The following is a 14332-nucleotide window of genomic DNA, read 5'->3' as shown; positions in this document are numbered from 1 at the left end:
TAATTATCAGTTTACATTTAAAAAGCTATGCTTATTGGGAATTAGGGATACTGACAAAATGGGTGTGGAAAAGGCTGTGCCTCCCGCAGCAACAAACTTACAATGGCTCAAGGCCTTGTGCCATTATTTTGGTTGAAGAAAAACTACACAGAACTTTTTTATAGCCAATGTCTCTGACAGTGATTATACATCCTCAGTTTTGTGTGTGTAACTTGTGAGGAACTGGATGAGTGAGAGGCACAGTTGTGCTTTTAGAATGACTTAAAAATCTGGCTGAGAGAGCAGTTATGGATTAAGAGTGCAAGATTTGTGTGAGACTGTGGTTTGTGTGTCTTTGAAATTTAGTATTAGGTACCTTGTAATAGTACCACAACTACTAACCTGCACAGGGAAGGTCAGTTAACTTCTGAATTTTTTATTTCTTCCTGCTTGTTTTCCTGGAACTTTTAGCTGAGTCTTCCATCAGACTGAATATGTGGGCCAGACTCTTGCATCAGATCACAGTTGGTATTATAAATTTATATATATATATATATATGAGAGGCAGCTTGGAAATTGGAAAGTTTCTCTTAATAGAGCTGTTCCTCCCAAAATCATTTGGATTAAATCTAGAAAACTGATAATTGCTGAAAGCTTAAAAAAAGGTTATACCAAGGAAATCCTTTTATGTGTACAATCTCTAGATTTTCTTCTGTCTTAAGGGTGAATGTAAAGAAAAAAAAAAATCAGCATTCCACAGCCAATATATTCTTGTTTGTGTTGAGAAATTGAGAAAGATACTTTCTCAGCTTTGAAGTGAGCAGGATAATTTGTCTATTTCTTTCTATAACAGTTCCTATTTATTCATTTCCTGCCTCTGTCTAAGCAAAAAGGCTCTCTGTGATTTTGTGACCCTTAGGTGTAAGAAAACCAGATTATCAAAAGACTCCAAATAGCAAAAATAAACAATCCCTAAGCCCCAGAATCAAGGCTTTCTTCTTCAAGTAGAATTCCAACACTGGCTATTGCTCACATCACCTTACCTGGAGCACTGCAAGCCCCACACCTGCAGGCTGTGCCTGGAGCCCCAGTGGAAGGAAATTCCAGCTGCTCCTGCAGGGAAGGAAATCACCCTCCAGTCTCTGACAGCTCAGTGGTGTTGGCCAACAGCCCCCAAAAAAGTGGTACAAGTAAATTTTTATGTAGCAAAAGTATGCTGTTAGCAGTCTCTTGTTTAGAAGATATTCTGTATTTTGGTTAACAGAGAATTCATCTCTATAATTTTAAGCATCATTTACAAACCCTGGTATCCATATAAACATCTTACTTCCCTTTAAAGCTGGCAAATCACATCAGCTTTCTGAAATGGTTTTTGAAGCCATCCCAACCTCTACTGTGCATTATCAAATCCATTTTAATTAAAGCTCAGTTTCAGTTGATAGCCTCAAGCCTTAAGCTCCATAACTCAATTCTTCTCTCAACCATGTTGAACAGGCTCATGCTGAATTTTGAGCTTAATATAAATCTGTACAGAGATTTTTTTCTGAAGCTGATCAGAGGGTGTTTCTTTGCAGTACTACTTACCTGGTACAATTTAAAAGTGGATGGAATCTCATACTCTCATATGGCTGAAACAACTTTGCTAAAATAAGTAATTTGATATCCATAATGATTTGTGTCCCCATCAATATTGTAATTTTTCAGAGAGGAAATCCACATAATCCTCTGTCAGGGAAGAGTCTTTGTTGTCAGTAAGTATAGTGGAATAACCTTTTACAGAAACACAAAGGAAAAGGCATTTGGGACAGGCCAGCCCAGATTTACCAAGGACTTGTCTTGCCTGACCAGCCTCGTTTCCTCTCCAATGAGATGAGTGTTGTGCTGACATGGGGAGAACAATGTGTGTTCCCTTGCCTTTGGCAGGGTCTTTGGCAGGGTTTCCCACATTTGGTGAGAGGTGGACTTGACAAGAGGATGAGAAAGTGGATGGAAACTGTCTGGACACTTCAGAGGTTGTGATCAGGGGCACAAAGTGGTGGCTGATGACTGGTGTCAGCTCCCAGAGGTGGATACTGACACCAATTCCGTGTAAAGTCTCCATCACAGAAAATCCACTGTATGGATTCTTGGTGGGGCATAAATTTGGAGTGCTGGAGAGGGCAGGCTGATATTCAGAGGAGAAAAGGGATGGACTGCAGGTCATCAGCACAGGGAACTGCCAGGTCCAGTCCCTGGGCTGGGGTCACCCTGCAGGGCAGCATCATCTGGGCAGAGACTGGAGAGCAGGACACAGGGGCTCTGGGCATAACAGGTTTATTTGTATCTTCAGGGTTCTGACTCCACTGTTAACCTTTTCAAACTCAAGGATAATAATAATAATAATAATAATAATAATAATAATAATAATAATAAATCCTCAAGCTTCAGCCTCTCTCTAAATAAGCACATGGTCAGGATGGCAGCTGGTGAAATGACTGTGCATCAGTTCTTCAGCTTGTGGGATGGAACAGGTTATGTGGTGGAAATGAATGTACCTGCACAGCCTGTTTCTGCTGAGATTGCTCACACAGCAGTTACTGTGCTGATTCATTCTGTGGGATTATTTTCAGAATGCCAGAACTGAGGGTAAAAAAAATTGGGTTTTCTTTTGCAAGTAGAAGAAATTATAAACTGATGGGAACTCTTTTTTAAGTTGTTTTTTTTTTAGAATACATTTAGGGACTAATTCTGCTCAGCAACTGAAGAGTCTCTCACAAATGCTCTTCTGTCTTTTAGCAGTTTAAGAATAGTAAAATTCAATATGTGCTGGCTAATTATTTTTAAATTCTCTTAGTAGTTGTGAGCGGTTATGTCATTAGGTAAAAAAATGCCTTAAACCTGAATTTATATAAGGCATTTTCCCCTGGCATAAACATGTGCATTCTAGAAATATTTTTAATATTTGTCTTGTTTATTGTTAAAGTACTCTTTTTCAACTAAGAGTTATTTTACTTAGAATGTGTGGAAATAGTTTTAAGGTGAAATTTTGGCATATCATATTCACATTTAGAAATGTTTTGCCAATCCAGCTGATTACCAAGGTTTGAAAGAGGATCCTGGTCAGATTAATCCCTTGTAGTGCTTTCCTAATGTCAGTGGAGCTGCAGGAGGAAGGGCAGATGGCACTGTGAATTTTTGAGGGATGTTTATTAAAGTTTCTTTAGTTTTCCCTGTAAGTTGAAAACAGCAGATTTGCTTTTTTTTTTTTCCAGTTCAAATAATATCTCCCCCAGCAGTTGTTAAAATTCAGTTAGCCTGAATAGCACCTGTGTTTCCCACATGAATCTGTCCAATACTTGCTGAAGGCTGAGATGCATCTCTGAGTACAGCCCCAGTATTTAACAGCTCTATTTTGCACATAAATATACCATTTTTAAACTATACATTCCTATGTTTCCTCCCTGTCCCTTCTATTCAAGTCCTTATAAACATGATTTTTAACTTACTTCTGACAGCAAGTAAGGACAATTTGCAAACTATTTCACTTTATTTTTCTTGCACTAGGACCCCTTGGTTTTGAGTGTTGCTGAAAGCAGAATTCTAAACAGAAAGACCAAAGGGGCCTTTTCATCTCAGAAAAGCTTCTGCAAATATAAATTAGTTTCATAAACATGAATGTATTTTCTAGTCTGTTACAGCTGATGGCTGTTCTTCAGCAATGGAAACATAAATACTTCAAACAGTGGACAGCAGCAGGTGTCTTAGTTATTTAGGATTAAATGCCTCTTCCACTATCAGATTAAGGTTCCTCCCACATTTTCATATTAATTTTTCTGATACTCTTAAAAAATTAACCAAGTCACTCCAAGTCATGAGATTTATTAGAGTTGTGCATTGTTAATCACCGCTTCTGCCACACAAGTTCCACTCAGAACTCCTGTAATGAACTAAAAATTAGGGTTAATCATGTCCAAAGTTATATTTCAGATCCTGGCTTAGTGCCTGCTGCCTGTAAGAGGAAAATTGAAATCCAGAACTTTTGGTAGGAGGGTTCTTTCCCGATTTTAAGTTAAAGACACCACTCTGGTAGGATGAAAATTAATGTGAGAGTTAAATAAATGAAACCCAGTTTGCTATGTATTCTTATCAGGTTATCATAGTCTTCCTAAAAAATTGCCATTTTGATATTTGTGGAGATAAATGAACTAATTCATACAAGTGTGACCACGTTATTCTTGTATTATTGAAAATCTTCTATGTCTGAATTTTCTCTAGCTCAATGATAGCATTTAATCATTTGTGTTCATCTACAGCCTTTCAAGATGGTTTTTTTCCCAAGCTTCTTTCAATATCCTTTATCCCAATAGAGACTTATTTATTTTTCAGTAAAACCTGTGGAATATTGAGTGGCAGCATGTGCTGCATCAGGGAGGTCACTCTTGAGCACTGATCGGCCAAGCCCAACTAGAACTGTCTCCATTTCCTTTAAATTAATTGTTTTAAGGCCAAAAGTTTGAATAATTTTCACAGAGTCATCTGAATTATAGAAGAAGCAAACAAGTCCATAGGTTTGCCAAGTATGATTTATTTTCATATTTGTGGAGCTTAATGGTTTTTGTAAATTTCAATTTGTGTTAGATAATTTATATCAGCTTCAATTTACATCAAATTTGCAAGTACATGGGTGTCTCTTTATGGTTAAGGGAATTAATAATCTGGAATTACCACAGCCACCCATATTAATCAAATGCCTTATTACAAGTAGAATGACTCTTATTATCATACATACGAGATAAAAGAAATGCTAATTGCCTTGGTTTGGAGCAATTATTCAGTAGTTATCTAGACAATGACAGTGTAGGCACTATTATAGCTTCTTTATCTTTCAAGTAATGATGTTCACAGAAGCTGCCCTGCTTGTCTAAGGTGGGGTAACTCCAGTTAGTTGTGTGGTATAAATATTTTGCTAATTTTAGAAACATCTATCTCTAACTGGGTGTATTTGCATGCACACAAATTATGCACATAATCTAGGGAACTATGAGTTTCTATAACCTACAACCCCACATTTTTCTCTAATATCTTGAACCATTAATACAGAATGTTTATAGTTAGATTGTATATCAAAACATAATTAATGGGTTTTTTTTTTCTGTCTTCACCTTTTTTTTTGTGTTTCTAAGACAGGAGCACTTTTCTTCTATATTTCTCTTTTTCCACAAGCAATGGTATACTACTGAAAAATAGCAAATTATAGTTCAAATTAGCCTATTATATGTTTACTCCTCTACTTTTAATGTTGTCTATCCCCCACACACTGTGATTACTTCTTGCTTGATTTAGTTGCTTTCAGACAACAAGGCCTGGTTCTTGCATAGTTCTAAAACCAGAATAACCCAATTTTCTATAAAGGATTCTGGTGATGCATTAAGGAGACCATTTTCTATGTTAAAACCAGCTAATAATGGAGCAATTTGCTGTGGTTTGCTGCATCAGGTGGATAAGTCAGAGTGGAAGTACTTTCAGTGTTTGTAGTTACAAAATGTGGGTATGGCTGAATTATGTGTGCAGAGCACTGGCACAACATCTTTTGAGGAATCCAAAATGCAATAAAGTTGTTCTCATCTTAGTTAATCCTTTTTTTACAAAAAAGGGAAACTTTCCTTTGTTTTCTCTCTCTCTTTTTTCTTAAGATAGGGGTAAAAAAAAAATAAGGCAACAAATGGATCACTCAAATTATGCAATTTATTTCTTCCAACAAAAATTGAACACTCTTTTTTCAAAATACAACTAAAAATTTTGATTAGTCCAGACAATAAATGTGATTTTAAGTGGCTGTATGAAGAACGACTGTGTTTTATTCTGCAATTTCATGTCTTCAAAAAGGCATTTTATTATTTTTCTGATATTTTCGTCTAATTTTTCCTAACATACTTCCTTAAAAAAAAGTTTTGACATGGCCTAATGAATCTGTGTATTGAGTAGTTAACTCAAATATCCAGTAGTTTGAAAGCTTCTGATTTTTCAATATGGACTTTTATCTTTACTACTACCTAATCCATGGAAGAATGAACCAATTGGGAAATCCTGAAACAGTAGCATCACTCTCTTTTCTAACATTAACCAGAACTCTCAGGTCAAGATGGCAAAAGAAAATATTGATGTCTGTTCTATTCACTTGTTTTAGAAATACTTTGGTTTATTAATTTTTTCAACCCAAAATTCAAAGTTTCTAAATGTCTGAATTACAGGTTTTGATAAGGTAATCATGTAAGAAATCCAGATTTTGGAACATTTCTCTCTCCTCTTCCACCTCTTTCCACCATTTGATATAAAGCTCTTTTATTTTGGAGCTCAGTCCATGGTTCACTCTGTCCCTCATTCTGTGTGTAGCACTCCATTAAAGCTCCTGTCTTGTTTCAGCCAAATTTTTTCTTGCTCAGATCACTTGCTACGAGTGATCTTGTAAAGTTTTCATGTCTTTTGAAACACACCTTTCATTTTCAGCCTGGAAGGGATGAATTATTTCTCCTGTGTTCCCATGAAATTGCTGTTGCTATTGCTGAGAGACCTGAGGACTCTTTTCTGCCAGCAGAGGTGGGAAAGATTTGGAGCCCAATATGGCCCTGAACCCTTTGGGGCATCCCAGATTAGGGCTAACCCAGAAAATCCAGTGAAACCCAAGGATAAGATATTTTTGCTTTCCTGCAGTGAATGCAACTTGGTGAAGGCTTAAGATTTACACAAACTTGATCACAAACTGAGCTGGGGCAGTTTTTAATGCATGCACTCTTAACCTGTAGAAAAATCCCTTTTTTAGGAGCAGGTTAGGAGAGGGGCTGTATGCTCATGGACAATTGAAGTTGAAATTATGTATATGCACTTACTGAATTTTCTAAGAGTGTGGAAACTGATGGATTCAAATCACAGAATAGTCCCCAAACCCCTCAGCTGTCTCTGATGCCCTTCAATTTCCTGCATTTGAAGGGGATAGATTGCAAATGATTTCCATACTTTGAATTTCCTTGCACCTGTATAAATCAAATATCCAGAGCTGCTTTTTGTTTCCTCACAGGTCAGAGAGAATATCTTCCCCAGACTCCGTGAACGATTTTTTTGAACTCAAAAACAAGCCTTCAAATCTTTGATTTTCTGTTTCTAGCCTACTAAAACAGCTGTTGATTTGATTTAGAAAGGAGTTTTTATTAGTGGAACAAATATCAATAAAAGCCTTGATGGGAAGAGGGAGGGAGAAAGCTTGAATTGGTTGGTGTACAGGAGCTGTGCCCTACCAGCAGTGATGCATTAGCCAGTAATGCCTGGTGATAGACCCAGAGTGCCAAACCCCTGCTTGAGGGGTGGCTGCACTGGCCATGCCCCACCTGACAAACGGGATTTGGTGTTTAATTTAAAGCTCTGCCCCAGCAACAGAAAAAGGGTGCTTAGTGCTGTGTTAGTGAGAGAGCACAGAGCATCCAGCTCAATAAAATAGATTTTTTTCCCCCCACTTTACAAATAAGATGAGAAAGTAGATAATGTGTCATTTGCAGCTTTTGAGATGTGAATAGAAAAATCTGACCCAGCAAATGTTGGCTCTATATTTTCCTTGTTAAATGAAATGGAAGAGACTGAGAACTTTTGATTATTTTAAAAATTCTTCCAAAAGTGTTGATGCTGAAAATGATTCCAAGTTGTTCTGAAGTTTTAAAGCTCTTTTCCTCTGACAAGTAGAGGTATTTGCAGCCAGTCATTCTTCTGATGCAAGAGGAAGGAATGATTTCATAGTGCAGGATAATGAGGAAAGAATGAAGGATTTCAGAGTTGAAACCTTCAGTTTGTTGTGAGAAGAAAGCTGATGAAAACTGAGCTGTCCCTTAAGTGAGTGTGATTTTTGCAGTTATATTTTGACTACTATTGTACCACTGCAGGTTGCATCTCTAACACTATCAAAGTTTGTAAAGATTATTTTCTGGTGACACTGATGTGATTTGATGACGTTCATCAGGCAAAGTGCTCTAAATCAAGAGCAAAGCACAAAGAAACTTATTTTGGTGTCACATTCACACATACATAATATATATGGAAAGACAGTCTTATAAAATATCTATCCCATCCTGCAAGAACATGTGAAAATTCCAACCCTACCAAAGATTTAGCACTATTATATAAAACTGCTTGTGGAAAATTGGACCGTGGATTATAACTTCTGTTCAAATACTGCATAAATTACATGCAGCCCTTAATTTTACGGTATTTTTGTAAGTTTAGAAGAGGGTAAGCATTTAAGAAATGGTAGTAAATATGGGTATAACCTCATAGGATGATTTGTTTATAAGCAAAAGGGGTATCCCACATTGGAAAGCATTCACATTTATGTGCTCCATGGTGACTAACTTGGATCAAAGACCTTTTCTGTGGAGAGTTTCTCCCTCCCCAGCCAGGGTTCATAATTACAGAAAATTAATGTCAGATTCTGTGAAGTCCTCTTGGAGATGAAAAGTACAAGACTTCTCGCCTTCAGGGAAACACAAAATATTCAAATTTTCACACCTTTTATAAACTCCTTTGTGTCAGGAGCCACAGAAATATATTTGTCTGTTTGTTCAGAAAGCCTTTCTTTCTCCAGGCAGTGTCTTGTGGATTTGTACAGGTTTTGTGATGTGATAACAGAAGCTGCAGCAGTGCAGAATAAAAAGTATGACTGAATATAGGGACAGATATTTTATACAGGCCTTGTTTTCTTATTTTTTAATTCTTTTGTCTACCAGCCTTATTTAAGCAGGGCGTATTTTTGGGAGCATGCGTGGGATTTAGATTTCTAATCCTATATATGAGTCTGTCCTGATTCTATTTACATTTTCATTGCCTTCTGTAATTTTTTTCCTTCTTTTGTGCAGACACACACACATGCATATGTATCTTTTTTTGCATCTCATTGTTTGCTTGAGATAAATTTTAGTGTTATAAAAAGCTTGGAAAAGATATTTTGCTAAAATGTTTCAACTTTAACATTCCAAATACAAAGACACATAAAGATTTGCAGAAGTCAGAAGTAAATAGAGATGGGGACCTGACCATTTTCTGCAGGACATAATCCTGTGGTCAGTTTGGCCTTCACCCAAGTCCCTCTGGTGACTATGATTTGGAAACCAGGAGTAAAAGGCTTTAATTCATCTTTATAACAATTGTTCTTTCATTTGGCAACTCCAGCTATTGATTAGGAACACAATGTAACTGAGATTCAACAAAGGAAACAAAGAGGAGGTGTTAAAATGAAATATTCTGAACATTAGAAAAGGCACATTTGCACCTTTTTGCATAATCACTTGCTTTATTAGATTTTTTTCTTCCTGGAGTCCCAAGTTCCTGATAGCTGTGGGGAATTCAGTGAGCTCATGGAACTCCTTACGACATTTTTCTCTCATTTCTTAGAAATTGTGCTTTTATCCACCAAATGTTACATGTTTTCTGTCTTACACTCCATTATCTGTGTTTACAAGCAGATGCTGCAGTTCAGAATAGCCTGAGGTGTAATTTCCTTGCAAAAAAACCACCTGTGTTGTCCTTTAAAGTTTGGTAAATGGTGCTGCACAAAGCCATTGTCAGTTTTCCTGCCTGAATTAACATCTTGGAATCGTAAAGCAAAAACATAAATATCACACCAATGGGGCACATAATTCATAAAATTATTACTCTCATACTGAGATTTCTCACAGGCTCATTCTCTGAGTGCTCTCTTGCTTGTTATTTGGGGTGAAGTTGATGTATGGCTGGATCACTAAGTTGTGCTTTCCAAAACAAGTTGCCAGGCACATCAATGTTCCTATACCTGGTTACAATTTTTTTTTCTCACTGTATATTCATTGCGAGCTTTTCAAATTTATGTATAGCAGATTTTTGACAAAACCTCTTCACAGTTTCTTTCATGTGTTCATTTCTATTTTTATTTTCCTGTAATGCTGAAGAAATGGTATCTGGAGGAGGTGCCTGGGGTGTATTCATGTATTCTTTTCTTTTTATTTCTTACTATTCTTCCACTTTTTGAATTTTTCTACCTTTTATTTCAGTGAATAGCCAGTAAAAACCCCACCCCAATCTCAAGAACAAAATGATACATAAATATTTAAAATATTCTCGTATTGAGCAGTAAAAAGGAAATCAAAGTTGAATGGAAGGGAAGGAAAGCAGAGCTTAGGCTGTTTTAATCTTTTGGGGTGGAAGTGTCACTTTCAAAATGAAATATTCTCAGGTTTCAGCACTAAAGATTATTTAAAGAAAACAAAAGAGCTAGGTATTTTTTAAAAACACTTTTAGTGAGCAGTAAAGGAAAGATTAGAAATATCACTGCCTGGACTAGGAAAATGGGGTGGTTGTATTCAATGCTGACAAATATTTTTGGAGAAGGGAGCTCTCCAGGGTTCTGATTTCTTGATAAAAAAATGGGGAGGTAGGCTGTTTTGGGAGACCTTTGAGTGTGCTTGCCCACAGTGGAGAACCCCAAATTCATGGTAGAAATGGAACTTATCTCTCTAAGGGAGAATCTGGGACCTGCTCAGTTCATCACCTCCTCGTGCCTCACAGCTGGCCCCAAGTGAAGGCTGCCCTAGAACAGAGACTGGACAGGGTTAAAGAATAAAGTATGGATTTATTAGGAGGCCTCAATGGATCCACCTTGGGCAGCATGAGAGCCCAGCCAGGGCTACACACAAGATGAACCAAAATGGTCCCAAAATGCACGAGCAGTCATGAGGTCTCTCCCTGGGATCAGTTCTGCTCCATTTGCATCTTGCAGTTCATTGTCCAATCACAGCTTTAGCCCCTGCAGTCCCATCCTGCTTGTTTTTCTCTCTTCAGCCCATGCTGTTTGTGCTCTTGGGGCTGAGATTTGGATCATTTGTCCTTGGTCCCCAGCTAGAGAGGGAATTGTTTTGTCTCCCTGCTCTGTGAAGAGAGCTCACCATCCCCTAATATGAAGCCCAGACCCACACACTAAAGCAGCACAGAATCTGAAAAATATAAAAGCTAAAAACCTTAGGCATCATTTTGCCCCTTTAGAGGCTCAACAAGACCTTTACCTTGTCGAGACGCTATTCTAAATACTTACTAATAATAAGCTGCCTTTGTGACTTGTGGTTTGGCCAAAACCCCTCCCCAGTGTCTTTCTGCAGCTTTGTGAATCAGTGTCCACAGAGTATCCCCGAATCCTGGGACCTTGGAGAGCATCTGTCCCCTGTTGTGAGGAGAGGAACAGAAATTTGGGCTTTGTTTTGGAGTCCTCCATCAGCCTCATGTTCTGCCCTGCCACTGTGACCTCGGTACAAAGGAATCAAGGGGCTGGCTGGCCTTGGGCAGCACTCAGACCCAAAACACATCCAAAAGCTCTCAGGGAGAAGATGCTTGGCCACAGTCTGGGGACAGACTGAGTCCCTCTGTTTGCTGCAGACACCATGAATTCCTCACAGCATTGTGTCCTCTGCAGGTTCACCCCCTAAGGCCTCTTGCCTCAGACAGGTGGCACAAAAAGAAAGGATTTTCTGGCTGATTGCTTCTTAATTTCCTCTCCACTATTTCCTCTTCCATTGTGCCTGTAGATCCAAGCATGGAGAGCCAGGTCTGTTCCATTCCTCAGGACACACTTTGCTTTCCTCCTTGAGGGGATAATCAGAGATCATCCAACCCAAGCCAACTTTGAAAACAAACACTGAGACACCACCCACCTCATGTTTCCCTCTCTTTGTTCAAGGGAGCAGATGGAGCATAAATCATAAAATGTCTCTCTTTAACCCTTTGCAGTTATTTCTAAGTATCACTGAAGGTGGTGTTGGTGGGCCTGCTCAGTCCTGTGAGATGTTTTTGTGGAGGAGTCAGTTACACATCTTACACCATTTGGAAAGAGAAATCAGGTGGGTTTAGATGCAGTGGAGTCTGAAAATGATCCAGGGGATCTAAATGTAGAGTCAGGATTAACAGACTTCACTTCTGGCATTGATGGCATCTAGAATGAAGATTCATTACTCAGATCCTGGTTTGCACTTTGATCTGTAGACTTCTCAACACTTAAATGTTCCTATGAGCCCCAAATTCATAAAGTGTTCACAGTCAAAATAGTCTTTGTGAAATGATTCCTTCTGTGGTTGAGATGATTCCAGCCAAGCAAGCAGTATAGGGAGACATTTAAAAGTTGTTCTGATTCATGATTTGTGCATTTTTGAGCTATTTCAGATGTCTCTTTTTAAATCTTTTTAATTATGTGGAGTGAAACTGTGCACAGCATACTAATTTTGTGGTGTGAGGGAAGCCAGGGCTCTGTTCCCAGTGGTGCTCTTATCACCTTGAACAAGGAACCTCTCCTTGTGTCCCTCCACACAATTTTCCCTTGAAAATTGGACCTGAAAGTTGTCTGGAGCTTTGCTGCTGCTGTAATTAGGAGTGATTTTCAAGGTTCTGGTGCACCAGCTCAGCAAATAATGCTTTACTCTGTGGGGGCTTCTTTATTCTCCCTTCTATGTTCTGAAAGAAATTTGTTTGTTGGCCAATTTGTTCAGGGCATGCAGCACCAGCTTTGGTTTTGGCAATGCTATAACAGACAGGATATGGTGTGTTTCCAACTATAGAGTTAACTAGGGTTATAAAAATTGATTTTTTTCCATAGCTGGAAGATTTTTTTCTATGGTCAGGCAAAATTTTTCCCCACTTACAGGATAAATTACTATTATAAATATGTTGTAATTGGATTAAATCACATTAATGCTTTCCAGTGCACTTTTGGATAGGGCAGTAGAGTAGGAATGCATAAATTGAAACATTTATTCTAAAAATACAGAAATGCTCTCTTCCTTCTTGAAATCTTACATATTTAAGGCAAAATATTGAAAACATCCTCTTGCACAAAACATTTATACCAAGACTGTCAAAATATGTATAAAAAAGAAATCTGTTCCACCAAAACCAGTCTATCCTTCCAAAAATTTGGGGTTGAGGAGACACTTTTACAGAGAAATAAGTACGCTGAGGTAGGGTTTTCTATTGTGGTTTATGCTCAAGTTGCCCACAGCCTACCATGGAATGTGTGAACTTCTATTTTCCTTTTGAGCAATAAGAACATGTGGGTAGATCCAGTCAAAATGAGATTCCATGAAAGGGGGATTACATTTTCAGCAGTGAGACTTGCTCACAGAAATTGTCTCCAAAGAGCATGGTTTTCTCACAGTTTGCAAAACTTAAAGTCTTCCAGAAGCAGTCTGAAGACAAATAAACAGCCAGAAATGTAAATACCAGGATAGAAGGGCACAACCACCACTGATCCAGATCTATTTAAACTTTATTGATTTTTTTTCCCCAAGCTGAGGATGTGGACCACTATCTTTAACATCCATTAGTGGTGTATTTAAACAAAACTAAATAAAAGCTTGTAAACATGATTATAGTTCCTACAATTTCAGACCCCTCAGCATTTTCTTATTTTTATGCCTTTGATGCACCTCTGTTTTATTAATGCCCTTTCTGTGGTATTTTAATCCACTTCAGGGTACTGCTGAAGGGGAAGGCAGCTGCCTTTTGAAAGCATTACAAAAAACCTGAACAGATTTAAGGTTTCACAATGCTGCCTAAAACTACAAACATCATTTCTCCTGCAAAGCTCAAAGTTTCAGATTTCTCAGCTGTATTATGATATTTTTAAACACTTAAAATTTTAAACTTAACACTTAAATTTTTAACACCTAAATTTGCTGATAGCAAAGGTTAAAAAGACTTTTCTCTTTGGATTAGCCTAAGAGTTGAAGGACACTTTTTGTGCTGTTCCCCAGAACATCTGGCACTGCCACAGTCAACCAATTGGACTGAATGGTAGCACTTTAATTTTCCATTATAGTTGAACAACAGTTTTGAAACTTATCCATGAATTTAGCTATCAAATCCATCCTCAGGCACACAAATAAGGGTGACCTGACATTCAGGACAGGAAGAGATGACTGGAGGCCAAATGTGGTTTACATATACTGCACAATTTATGAGTTTTGATTAGCATTGTGATGTATTTTAATCAATCAGTACTTAGAGTATGTGGGGTTAGTCATAAACTGTAAAGTTTAACCAGGAGGGTGAGTTACAATTATTCCAAGTCAGTCTCAGAGGGGGATATCAGGAAAAAGAGTCTGGATGCAACCTATGAAAAAGCTGAATTTTCAAATCTCTAGCAAGAGACTTTGCAGACTGAAAAATCTGCAGAAGAGAAAAGAAGCTGCTGGATACAAGTTTGTTAGCTTAAGGAATGGCAAAAGTGAAAAGGGAGCAGAATGAATGGTGATTATAGACATATTAAAAAACAATATACGAGAATTATTTGGTAGCTGCAGGGGTAATTTAGGTGTAG

The sequence above is a fragment of the Agelaius phoeniceus genome, chromosome 2, assembly GCF_051311805.1.
Source record: "Agelaius phoeniceus isolate bAgePho1 chromosome 2, bAgePho1.hap1, whole genome shotgun sequence".
Classification (NCBI taxonomy): domain Eukaryota; kingdom Metazoa; phylum Chordata; class Aves; order Passeriformes; family Icteridae; genus Agelaius; species Agelaius phoeniceus.
The sequence above is the reverse complement of the archived record's forward strand: the minus strand, read 5'-3'. Positions refer to the sequence as shown.